This window comes from Anabrus simplex, chromosome 2, assembly GCF_040414725.1.
Source record: "Anabrus simplex isolate iqAnaSimp1 chromosome 2, ASM4041472v1, whole genome shotgun sequence".
Lineage (NCBI taxonomy): Eukaryota > Metazoa > Arthropoda > Insecta > Orthoptera > Tettigoniidae > Anabrus > Anabrus simplex.
Genome location: NC_090266.1, coordinates 1,118,380,740 through 1,118,393,535, shown reverse-complemented (window position 1 = coordinate 1,118,393,535; position 12,796 = coordinate 1,118,380,740). Strand labels below are relative to the sequence as shown.

Genomic DNA, 12,796 nt, shown 5'->3' with positions numbered 1-12,796 from the left:
TATGGTAGCTTAAACAAAGCGATCTTGCCTGCTGACCATGATCATTAAGGCTTCATTTCTATATGGCCTGACACCACAGTTAGCTGTTTCGAGTCCCATTGGTCAGAAAAAGAAAAATATTGGCCAGCAAGGTAGAAGAGGTTGTGGTTTACAAAACATTTCCTTTGATAAATCATCCCAATCCCAAATTCCTTTTCCCATAAATAAATATTTGCCCCAATTTGTCCTCTTGAATCCCAACTTTATCTTCATTTTGTTATCTTTTCTACTCTTTAAAACTCCTCCCAAGCTTATTCGTCTACTAATGTCATTCCAAGCCATCTCTCCACTGACAGCTCAAAACATTCTGCTTAGTCGAGCAGCTTGTCTCCTTGTTCCTAAGTCTCTCCTGCCCAGAGTTTGCAACATTTTAGTAACGCTACTTCTTTGTCGGAAATCACCTAGACAAATCGTGCTGTTTTCCTTTGAATCTCTTCCAGAGCTCTTATCAAGTAATCCAGGTGAGGATCCCATGTACTAGAACCATACTTTGAGGTGTTACCAGAGACTTGTATGCCCTCTCCTTTACATCGTTACTACAACCCCTAAATACCCTCATAACCATATATGTGATTATCTATTTTACTTATTGCTCAAATACTTTTAATAACATTAGAATCAGCAGTAGGGAAGCAAGTTTTTAAAACCTTAGACCAAGGTTGAAGAGAGGATTGAGGGGTCTTACCCCATCGGTTCTAATAAAAGGTATAATGAAGATCTTTCGTTATATTAACACCTATGTACTTGCAGTGAACCCCGTGCGTTACTGTCTGCCCATCAGCACAGTAATTAAAACTGAGAGGACTTATCCTCTTTGTGAAACTTATGACCTGACTTTTTACGCTGAAGGAGAAGTGCAAGGATGTTGAAGGTTGTATGGTCCTGGGAAAGGTAGGTGCTGAGTACAGGAAAATCAAGGAAACCTTTGGAGAAAGGAAATCTAGGTGTATGAATATTAAGAGCTCAGATGGTAAGCCACTTCTAGGGAAAGAAGACAAAGGAGAAAGATGGCAGGAGCATATCCAACAGTTGTATCAAGGTAAAGATATAGATAATTTGGTTCTGGAACATGAAGCATCTTGTGATGCTGATGAAATGGGAGACCCAATTTTGAGGTCAGAGTTTGACAGAGCTGTGAGTGACCTAAATAGGAACAAGGCACCTGTAATTGATGAGTTTCCCTCTGAATTACTGACTGCCTTAGGAGAAACCAGCATGGCAAGGTTATTCCATTTAGTGTGTAGGATGTATGAGACAGGAGAAGTCCCATCTGATTTTCGGCAGAATGTTGTTATACCTATGCCCAAGAAACCTGGTGCTGACAGGTGTGAAAACTACCGCACCATTAGTTTAGTATCTCGTGCCTGCAAAATTTTAACACGTATTATTTACAGAAGAATGGAAAAACAAGTTGAAACTGAGTTGGGAGAAGATCAATTTGGCTTCAGAAGAAATGTAGGAACACGTGAAGCAATCCTGACTTTACGTCTGATGTTAGAGGATTGAATCAAGAAGGACAAGCCCACATACATGGCGTTCGTAGATCTAGAAAAGGCATTCGATAATGTTGATTGGACCAAGCTATTTAAGATTCTGAAGATGATAGGGGTCAGATACCAAGAACGAAGAATTATCTACAATCTGTACAAAAATCAGTCTGCAGTGATAAGAATCGAGGGCTTTGCAAAAGAAGCAGCAATCCATTAAGGAGTAAGGCAAGGCTGCAGTTTGTCCCCCCACCTTTTCATTGTTTACATAGAACAGGCAGTAAAGGAAATCAAAGACGAAGTTGGAAAGGGAATCACAGTCCAAGGAGAGGAAATCAAAACCTTGAGATTTGCCGATGATATTGTTATTTTATCTGAGACTGCAGAAGATCTCGAAGCTGCTGAATGGTATGGACAAAGTCTTGGGTAATGAGTACAAGATGAAAATAAGTCCAAAACAAAAGTAATGGAGTGCAGTCGAACAAAGGCAGGTGATTTAGGAAATATTAAATTAGGAAATGAAGTCTTAAAGGAAGAAGATGAATGTTGTTACTTGGGTAGTAAAATAACTAACGATTGCAGAAGTAAGGTGGACATAAAATGCAGACTAGCACAAGCAATGAAGAGCTTTTTTAAGGAAAGAAATTTGCTCACTTCAAACAATGATATAGGAATTAGAAAGATGTTTTTGAAGACTTTCATGTGGGGCGTGGCATTGTGTGGAAGTGAAACATGGATGTTAACTAGCTCAGAAAGAAAGAGAATAGAAGCTTTTGAAATGTGGTGTTATGGAAGAATGCTGAAGGTGAGATGGATAGATCGAATCGTGAATGAAGAGATACTGAATCGAATTGGTGAGAGGAGATCGATTTGGCTAAATTTGATGAGAAGAAGAGATAGAATGATAGGACACATCTTAAGACACCCAGGACTTGTTCAGTTGGTTTTTGAAGGAAGTATAGGTGGTAAGAACAGTAGGGGTAGACCAAGGTATGAATATGACAAGCAGATTAGAGCAGATGTAGGATGCAATAGTTACGTAGAAATGAAAAGGTTAGCACAGGATAGGGTGGCATGGAGGGCTGCATCAAACCAGTCTATGGACTGATGACTCAAACAACAATCATCATACCATTGCCTGCTCTCCAACTCACAACTTTGTTAGTCTTTTTGCAGTGTCTCACAACCCTGTAACTTATTTATCACTCTGTACAGTATAATATCGTCTGCAAAGACCGGGATTCCAGTTCCTTACTCATTTATATATGTATGAGAAAACACAGATGTCCAATAACACTGCCTTGTGGGACTGCTCTCTTAATTATTACAGAAGCAGATAACTCTTCACCTACTCTAATAATCTGAGTTCTATTTCTGACAAATTTAGCCACCCATTTGGTCACTTTTTTGTCTATTTCAATAGCCCTCCTCCTTGTCAATCTTCCATGATTTATCCTGTCCAATGCCTTGGATAGATCAATAATGATACAATCAGTTTGACCTACTGAATCCAAAATTTCTGCTATATATCGTATTGAAATCCTTCAAGTTGAGCTTCACAGGAATAACCTTTCCTAAACCTAAGCCTGTCTTCTATCAGACCAATTAGTAGTTTTGCAGAAAGAATGCTTTCCCAAAGCTTACATGTAACACTTGTCAAGCTGACTGGCCTGTAATTTTCTGCTTTAAGTCTTATTACCCTTTGTATACTGGAGCTAAAATTGCAACTCTCCATTCATTTGGTATAGCTCCTTCATGTAAACAGTAATCAAATAAATATTGTAGATGTGGCACCATGTCCCAATCCATTGCCTTCATTATATAGTATATCCCCAGAAATCTTATCAGTCCCAGCTGCTTTTCTAGCTTTCAGTTTTTGTATCTTTTTGTAAATATCTTTATTTTCAGAGGGAAATTTCAGCACTTCACCAATATTGAGTCAGTTCCTCTACGTGGACATGATCTTTATATCAAGTTATCTTGACATACTGATGACTAAATACTTCTGCCTCCCATAAATCCTCATATATACACTTCCTTTCTTTCCAACCTGCACTTCCTCCTTAATCTCTTTATCTCTCTATTATCATGTACTGAATCTTTGTCATTGCTTACCACCTTTAAATGTACATACCTGTTCTTACACCACTCAACAACTGATTTAAATTCATCCCATAAGCTCTTTATATTATTTACCATCTCCACTGAACATAATTTTTTTTAAAAACTTCGTCATGCTTTCAATGTCAACCATATGGTACTGCCTAAAACTCCTACTTTGACAACCCATGAACAAGATATCCTGAGGCCACCCAGCTTTCACTCCTGTAAAGCAAATTTGGTCTTAACACATTGGAGACGGCCATATTTGAACGTGCTATCCTCCAGAAATCTCAGGATTTTCAACACTTTTAAAAGTTTTTTTAACGGTTAGGTAAAGTGATGGTTATAAAAACTGTTGGAATTATTAGAAAGACCTGATGTTCCTCTTCACAAAAATATGTTTTAATTATTATAATAGTACATGGGTTTATTTTTTATATATTTATGAACATGGTATGTTTTACAAGCAAATTTTCTTTTTCCTGATGTTGCTATGGATACTAGTCAGGTTAATATTTTAAAATTTTGCAAATATTGAGAACAAATCAACTAAAACATACTACTGATATATACATAGTCTAGCCTACGAGATCATTTGGCACGGGTATCATTGTTTACAAGCAGTAATTAGCTTTAATGTGGTAGGCCTTGAAACAATCCGGCATACACAAACCAATATCATAAATGCGCAGAACCATCACGTTTCCCTCCTAATTCTCTTTCCATTATTCTTTTGCCCTTTGTCTGAACGTACTTTATAGTACCTAGATGCATACTGCTTTCCTGTGGTGGGCGGAATTCTTTCAGCAAAATGCCTCCCAGTGAGTCGCGCAGCAGAATTTGTGATATTACTCACGCTGGGTACTGGATTGTCATTGCCTCCCATTTCCACGAACTTACTTGCTAATTCAATCATAAAGCCCTCTAAATGTGCTTTCTTTGGATTTGACCATGTTTTCTTGTAAATTATGAAGGAATTTACAATAGCCATGCAAAAGGTATGGAAAAATACTTTTTTCCACCATTTCAGTTGCTTACGTTGGAATGGATAATAACTAAGGAACTGATCCCCATGATCCACTCCAGTTTTATTTTTATTGTAATCTAATACTACATCGGGCTTTTCTTTGTTTTATGTTTCCTCCCTTACATTTTACCTGAACACTTGTCATTTTTGCCCCATGTCTTGATGAAAGAAAATAAACATCCCTTGTGTCTTTCCACTTGAGTGCAAGTGAATGTTGCTTACATCTGAATAACACTTCACCCTTTCTCAATTTAGTTGCTTTGAAAATTGTCGGTAGGTTTTTCCTATTTTTTTGAACAGTGCCAACTGTCATTGTTTTCTGCTCCACAAATGATCAAACAATGGGACACTAGTAAAGAATCTATCCATATAAATAGTGTGGCCCTTGTTGAAATAAGGACCACATAACCGATTTATTAGTTCCTGAACCATGTTGTTTGTACCCCCAGCCGACCCTGTATAAATTTCGCAGTTGCAAACGTAACCAGATTCTGCATCACTGACAATGTAAAACTTGATTCCATATTTGTTTGGCTTATTTTTTATGTAAACACGGAACCCTACCCGGCCTCGGAAAGGACATATGCCCTCATCAACTGTCAAATTTTCAGTGGGATAGAAATTTTCTTTACATTTTCTAATAAAATGTCATATATCGGTCTAATCTTATGCAGGGGATCATGGTCGGGTTGACCTTTCGGAACATAGGTTCGATTGTCATTCAAGTGTAAAAATGACAAAATCGCTCGAAATCTATCCCTAGATAGGAGTGACCTCGGGAAAGGAGCTTGAAGAATCAGCGATTTTGCGCAATAATTTGTCAACTTTGGCTTCACAACCACACACATGTGAATGATTATTGCGAAGAAGTTATATATCTACCTCAATGTAACTGTAGTCCAGGAGCCAAAGAGAGATATTTGCTTTATCTGTTCACTGTGATTTCTTTTCCTTTTTATTGCATCGCTTGCATGACGATTTGTTTCTGATTTTATGTCCCTAAAAATATCTACGTTCAGATAATTACTAAAACATTCCCATGCATCACTGTTATTATCCACTGGAATTCTGACTCCACTTTTTTCTTGAAATACTGGTAATTGAGGAAGATTATCAGTAGATGACCATCCATCATCAATAGCGGGTCTCTGAACTGCATGCTTCCTCCCTTTGTTTTGATGTTTTTCCCGCATTTCGTAACTTGACGACGGGCTTACATTGGGTTGCTGCAGATTGTCATCTGTACACAGGAAACAACCCAAATCATTAGGGACCCGGAATAAAACTATATTACAGAACCCACTTTGTACCTATTTGAAATTAGCTAAATAATAAGTGTACTTGCATGAAGCGTCGGAATCATCATGGTCACTTTGTATGAAATCGTTACCATTATCTTCCATTTCAGAACCAGGGTCTTTCATAAGAACATCCAATATGGATTCATAGTCTAAATTTTGTGCGCTTGAATTAGACATAATAGCCACAAAGATGACACAAATACGCCAAGCTCCCAAAACACACTCTCTTCCTGTCCATACGCGCGTACTTTCCCCGCTCGTTTCACAGCTGAGAGTGAGTGATGACGCAGCCACTGGCTATGTTGGAACGCAGCTGTGTTATCAATGCTTTGAAAGAAGTGCTCTTGACTTCATCTCATAAGTAATAAACAGTATGCTCACTAGAAGCATCTGACAGTGTCCTGGTGAAATAAGAGCTTGCTGGAACAGTGCCTTCTCTTCCTAGCCACAGTAAAAACATACGCTCGTAGATTCTCAGAGCGCCGTCAGTAGCAATGAAATCACGCGCCCGTAGAAACTACGGGCGGCGTCTCCAATGTGTTAATACAGACTGATGTAAAGATATTTTTGTCTGGGAGCTGACTTCCTTCTTACAGAATAGTGTTGATTGCAACTGTGAGCTCACTGTATTAGCTTTACTGTACCTTGATTCAATTTCTCTCACTATACTTCCATCTTGGGAGAACACACATCCTAAATACTTGAAATGATCTACCTGTTCCAGCTTTGTCTTCCTAATCTGATATTCAGTTCCCTTGGGTTTCTTCCCTGCTGACATCAGTTTAGTCTTGGATTGGGTAATTTTCATACCATTCTCATTACACCTATTTTCAAGTTCCTAGATATTAGACTGCAGGCTTTCGGCACAATCTGCCATTAACACAAAGTTGTCAGCATAGGCCACACTGCGTACTACATTTCCACCAAACTGAATCCCTCCCTGCCACTTTATACCTTTCTGCAGATGATCCATGAAAACTATGAACAACGAAGGTGGAAGATTACAGCCTTGTCTAACCTCTGTACGTACCTTGAAACAAGAACTCATTCTGCCATCAATTCTCAACTGCAGCCCAATTATCTGTGAAGCTGTTTCATCCCTGTCTTCCCACTATAATTGTAATTTCCATTTCTGTTTGTGCTAAGTAATAACCTGTTGTAATTAGGATACGTCTAAACATAGTTTAAAATTATTGTAGTGTATTGTAGTATCTTATTGAAAATTAGTGTGCTTATTCTATTACTTCGAAATATTTGTGTAGTACTTTAGAAGTATCTGTAGTAACTCTTACTAGAATTCTGTTGTAGTAATTAGGGTAGATTTAATTGCAGTTTAGAATTGTGTAATTCTTGTGTATTCCTTTCAGTTTTCAGTAATTAACAGCAGTTGTAGGATAAGAATTTAGCACAACTAAGTAGTATTGTAGTGTAGTAGTAGCCTATATTAATTACCTTATTGCCATGTGATCTTTGTGTACTATCCTAGACAATAATTTTTTTTTTTTTTTTTTTGCACAGAATAAGTTATTTTATTTTTCCTTTCCTTTTCGTTATTCCATAAAGAATGGGTAAGGAGTGCAAGTATAAGAACTGTGGGTGTGGCCAGGCATTAAGGAGTATGAGGGAGGAGTTGGGGAGTTTAAGGGAGATACAGTAGAAGTCCGTTATAGCGAGTACTGCTTATAACGAGAACCCCGTTATGCCGACAATATTTTGATGTGCCTTCAAAATTCCTTTGTTAAACTGTATATTATCCTTCGGTTACAGCGACAGCCCTATCACTGACGCATCCGTTATTACGAGCGATTAAGCGCGCACGATTTTTTCCGTTATCGATGTTTATGTACACCAGCCATTATGATGCATGCAATCGATTATCTTCGCATCGTTTCCTTGCTGTGTCCACTAGCGAATTCTCTCGTCGACATTCGAAGGCGATGTCAGAGTCTATTAGTAATACCCGTCGACTGCTCTTCCGTAAAGAAAATTCAAAATGGAAGGGAACATATTTTCTTAATAAATGCTTAAATAACATGTCCGATAACAGTTCTTAACTCATTAAAAATAAAGGCTGACTAAACGATTGCTTAATTTTAATGCTAAATACTGCAATTAAGTAAAAATGAGATACACCTCGAGATATGGCAAAGTGCATAATTGATTTCACAGGTTAGTTTATATTTTATCGCGTCTGGTTAAATTACGGAAAGTTTATTATCATGTAAATTTATAGCGAGAAAGTTTATAATTTCTCTAGAGGTGCTTGAAGTATGTTTTCATCATATGTATAGTACGGTTAAGTTAGGATAAGTGACGCTGTTTGAATAAGGAAACCGAAACTTTTGCCACAAATTGCGATCGATCATCTATGGTACGGTATGGTTTTCTCATTATGTGCATTTGCGAGCTCTCTCGTCGACATTCGAATGCGATGTTGTATATAAACTGTATGTAGGATAATATTTTTTGTTTATTTCCACCTATTCAATACATTACAAGATGTTGGCGTTTACTTTAAAACATTATTCAGATGAGACATGTTTCGCCTCCTACTGTGAGGCATCCTCAGACATTATCAAAAACCTTATTATTTTACCAGGCATCTGGTTAAAGATATTCAAAAATGTGTTTGATGATTATAAGAGAGGTAAGATTTACGTTTGTTATAAAAATGTTCATGAAGTAACTAAAAATCTAATACATTGATAAAAACATATGTAGTTCTTTGTTGAATAGGACTTGTTTGATTGTACTATAGTAAAAGAAGGTGGCTTGAAGCCGTAGTCATTAATAGATGTCTAATAAATAGTGGAAGGCATATGAAATCAGTTCAATGAGAATATATAATACAATCAATTGATACATAAAAACTGGTAGATTCATAAGCAGTACATTTAAAAATGAAGGCGTCATGTGACTATGAATGACAGTTGATGGCTTAAAGCCGTAGTCAAAGTTTAAAGTATAGGTCAATAACTGCTAATATATGGTAAAAAGATATAAGTCAAAATATAAAGCTTAGTATAAAAAATATGAAGGAAAAACATTCCAATTGTTTGACAAAAGTTACTTGACGTTGGCATGCATTTGTCCGTGATATTTATTGGTCAACAGTTCGTAGGTTATTTTAGATTTATTCGGCAAGATTGCGTTGACAAGAAATTCAAGATGTTTATAGTTGGCCTAATTTGTATTAAGTCATCAAGAAAGTTGCAGAGATGATGATGGGTGGAAATTCTCAACGTTGATTTGGTTTTTTGACGTGAAGGTTGGAGAGCTGTTGTGTTCTTCTTCGATGACAATATATTTTATAAAACGTTGATTTTAATAATTTATACTATTGAAGAGTATTATGGAAGTTTGAAGAGGCTGTTGAATTATTGTTGTTATAGATTGGTTCTGAAATGAAGAAAAAACTGTAGTTAATTTTGACGAGAATGAAAGAAAACACGGGAAGGTTTTGTTTAAGTGTTGTTAGTGAGAAAATGTTGGTGCTTACCTATGGCGTTGTAGGCCCGTTTGACAAGCTGTGTGAGGTGCTATTAGGATAATAATGGTCACTAACGGTTTTTACTCCTTGTGTTGTACGTATGTCGTCTGGCCAGAGGGGGATGGGTAGGAGGGGGCGGAGTTGTAGGCTTGTGATTCGTGAACGGGAGGGAGTTGTGAATAGTAGGAGAAGCGGAGGGGCGTGTATCATTTATTGGTTTATGAATGGCGCGTGGAGGGGAATTACGTAAGATGGGAGGGGGAGGGGGGTATGATGTATTTGTTGACGTAGGGGTGTTTGTTGATACTGTTTTGAAAATATTAAAAAACTTTTTGTCCTGAAGGTTTATATTATTGAATAATGTTACTATTTGGTCATATAAAGGGCTTCTATTGTCTATTGGATCATTTAAATTCTTATTAGCATTGAATTTTTGGTCCAAAAATATGTATAAATTTTCGAATTCGGTCATAAGTCTACCTTTTTTTATTGTTTTTAAAATTTGAAGGTCCTGTTCAATTGTGGTAAAGTTGTGCCCCGTTTCTTTCATGTGATTGATCATTGCTGAGTGTTTATTATGTTTCTGAGCATTGAAATGTTCTGCGAACCTAGTTATGAACACAGAACATTTCAACGCTAGTTATGAACACAGATCATTTCAATGCTCAGAAACATAATAAACACTCAGCAATGAGCAATCACATGAAAGAAACGGGGCACAACTTTACCACAATTGAACAGGACCTTCAAATTTTAAAAACAATAAAAAAAGGTAGACTTATGACCGAATTCGAAAATTTATACATATTTTTGGACCAAAAATTCAATGCTAATAAGAATTTAAATGATCCAATAGACAATAGAAGCCCTTTATATGACCAAATAGTAACATTATTCAATAATGTAAACCTTCAGGACAAAAAGTTTTTTTAATATTTTCAAAACAGTATCAACAAACACCCCTACGTCAACAAATACATCATACCCCCCTCCCCCTCCCATCTTACGTAATTTCCCTCCACGCGCCATTCATAAACCAATAAATGATACACGCCCCTCCGCTTTTTCCCCTACTATTCACAACTCCCTCCCGTTCACGAATCACAAGCCTACAACTCCGCCCCCTCCTACCCATCCCCCTCTGGCCAGACGACATACGTACAACACAAGGAGTAAAAACCGTTAGTGACCATTATTATCCTAATAGCGCCTCACACAGCTTGTCAAACGGGCCTACAACGCCATAGGTAAGCACCAACATTTTCTCACTAACAACACTTAAACAAAACCTTCCCGTGTTTTCTTTCATTCTCGTCAAAATTAACTACAGTTTCTTCTTCATTTCAGAACCAATCTATAACAACAATAATTCAACAGCCTCTTCAAACTTCCATAATACTCTTCAATAGTATAAATTATTAAAATCAACGTTTTATAAAATATATTGTCATCGAAGAAGAACACAACAGCTCTCCAACCTTCACGTCAAAAAACCAAATCAACGTTGAGAATTTCCACCCATCATCATCTCTGCAACTTTCTTGATGACTTAATACAAATTAGGCCAACTATAAACATCTTGAACTTCTTGTCAATGCAATCTTGTCGAATAAATCTAAAATAACCTACGAACTGTTGACCAATAAATATCACGGACAAATGCATGCCAACGTCAAGTAACTTTTGTCAAACAATTGGAATGTTTTTCCTTCATATTTTTTATACTAAGCTTTATATTTTGACTTGTATCTTTTTACCATATATTAGCAGTTATTGACCTATACTTTAAACTTTGACTGCAGCTTTAAGCCATCAACTGTCTTTTATAGTCAAATGATGCCTTCATTTTTAAATGTACTGCTTATGAATCTACCAGTTTTTATGTATCAATTGATTGTATTATATATTCTCATTGAACTGATTTCATATGCCTTCCACTATTTATTAGACATCTATTAATGACTACGGCTTTAAGCCGTACAATCATACGACGTCCTAATCAACAAAGAACTACATATGTGTTTATCATTTTATTAGATCTTTAGTTATTTCATTGAACATTTTATATGTACTACCTATGAATCCACTAGTTTTTAGTATCAATTGAATGTAATGTATATTCTCATAGAACTGATATTTTATGCCTTCCACTATATATTAGACATCTATTAATGACTACGGCTTCAAGCCACCTTCTTTTACTATAGTACAATCAAACAAGTCCTATTCAATAAAGAACTACATATGTTTTTATCAATATATTAGATTTTTAGTTACTTCATGAACATGTTTATAACAAACGTAAATCTTACATCTCTTATAATCATCAAACACATTTTTGAATATCTTTAACCAGATGCCTGGTAAAATAATAAGGTTTTTGATAATGAATGAGGATGCCTCACAGTAGGAGGCGAAACATGTCTCATCTGAATAATGTTTTAAAGTAAATGCCAACATCTTGTAATGTGTTCAATAGGTGGAAATAAACAAAAAAATATTATCCTATATACAGTTTATGAAACTTTCAATACGGACGAAAAATGATTTTCATCACTTGCGATGTTGTAGTCGCTCAGTAATACTCAACCAAGACCAACTACAATATCTTGGTCTTGACTCAACGACTGCTATTCTCTAAAGAAAATTCGAATGAATAGAATAACTAGTTTTCGTAATAAATGCGTAAATAACGTGGCCAATAGCAGTTGTTAACTCGTTAAAAATAACGGCTGAAGTAAACGATTTCTTAAGTTTAATGTTATATACTGAAATTAAGTAAGAATGTGGTACACCTGAAGATATGGCAGAGTACATAACTGATTCCAGAGGATAGTTCATATTTTCTCACGTCTAGTTACATTTCGGAAAGGCTATTCACATGCAAATTTTTAGAGAGGATAGCTCATTGCTCTACATGCGTATCAAATATGTTTTCATGACACAGTTAGGTTAGGTGGCGCCATTTGAAGAAGAAAACTCTGGAGTGATACCGCATTTCTCCGAATCCAAGATGGCGTTTTCTTCCTCAGAATCCCATGCGAAAAAATAAGGGTCATCACTTGTAATAATAAAGCCAACCAGGCTAATAAAAACAAGTATCTAAACCTTAAAACAAAAATTAGCAAGATCTCAAAAGATATTCAATTCCTAAAAGAATGTGTAAGATCCAATCTAGTGCCAAAATTTCTAAAATCGACTGAAAGGAAAAACATTCCGAAACATAAATCTAACGATATTCAAAACAAAATCAACAACCTTTGGCTCAAAAATGAGATAAAACTATTGTATAGAAAGAAATCCTTATTAAATACACAACTTTATCGCGAACATTTGATTATCGCGCAAT

The 12,796-nt window shown here is 36.3% G+C and overlaps 1 protein-coding gene across 1 annotated transcript in view; it reads left to right on the top strand.

The window, feature by feature from the left end:
- Positions 1 to 12,796, top strand: part of pkaap (A-kinase anchoring protein pkaap) — a 217,149-nt gene that overhangs the window by 76,674 nt on the left and 127,679 nt on the right. The window lies entirely within an intron of this gene.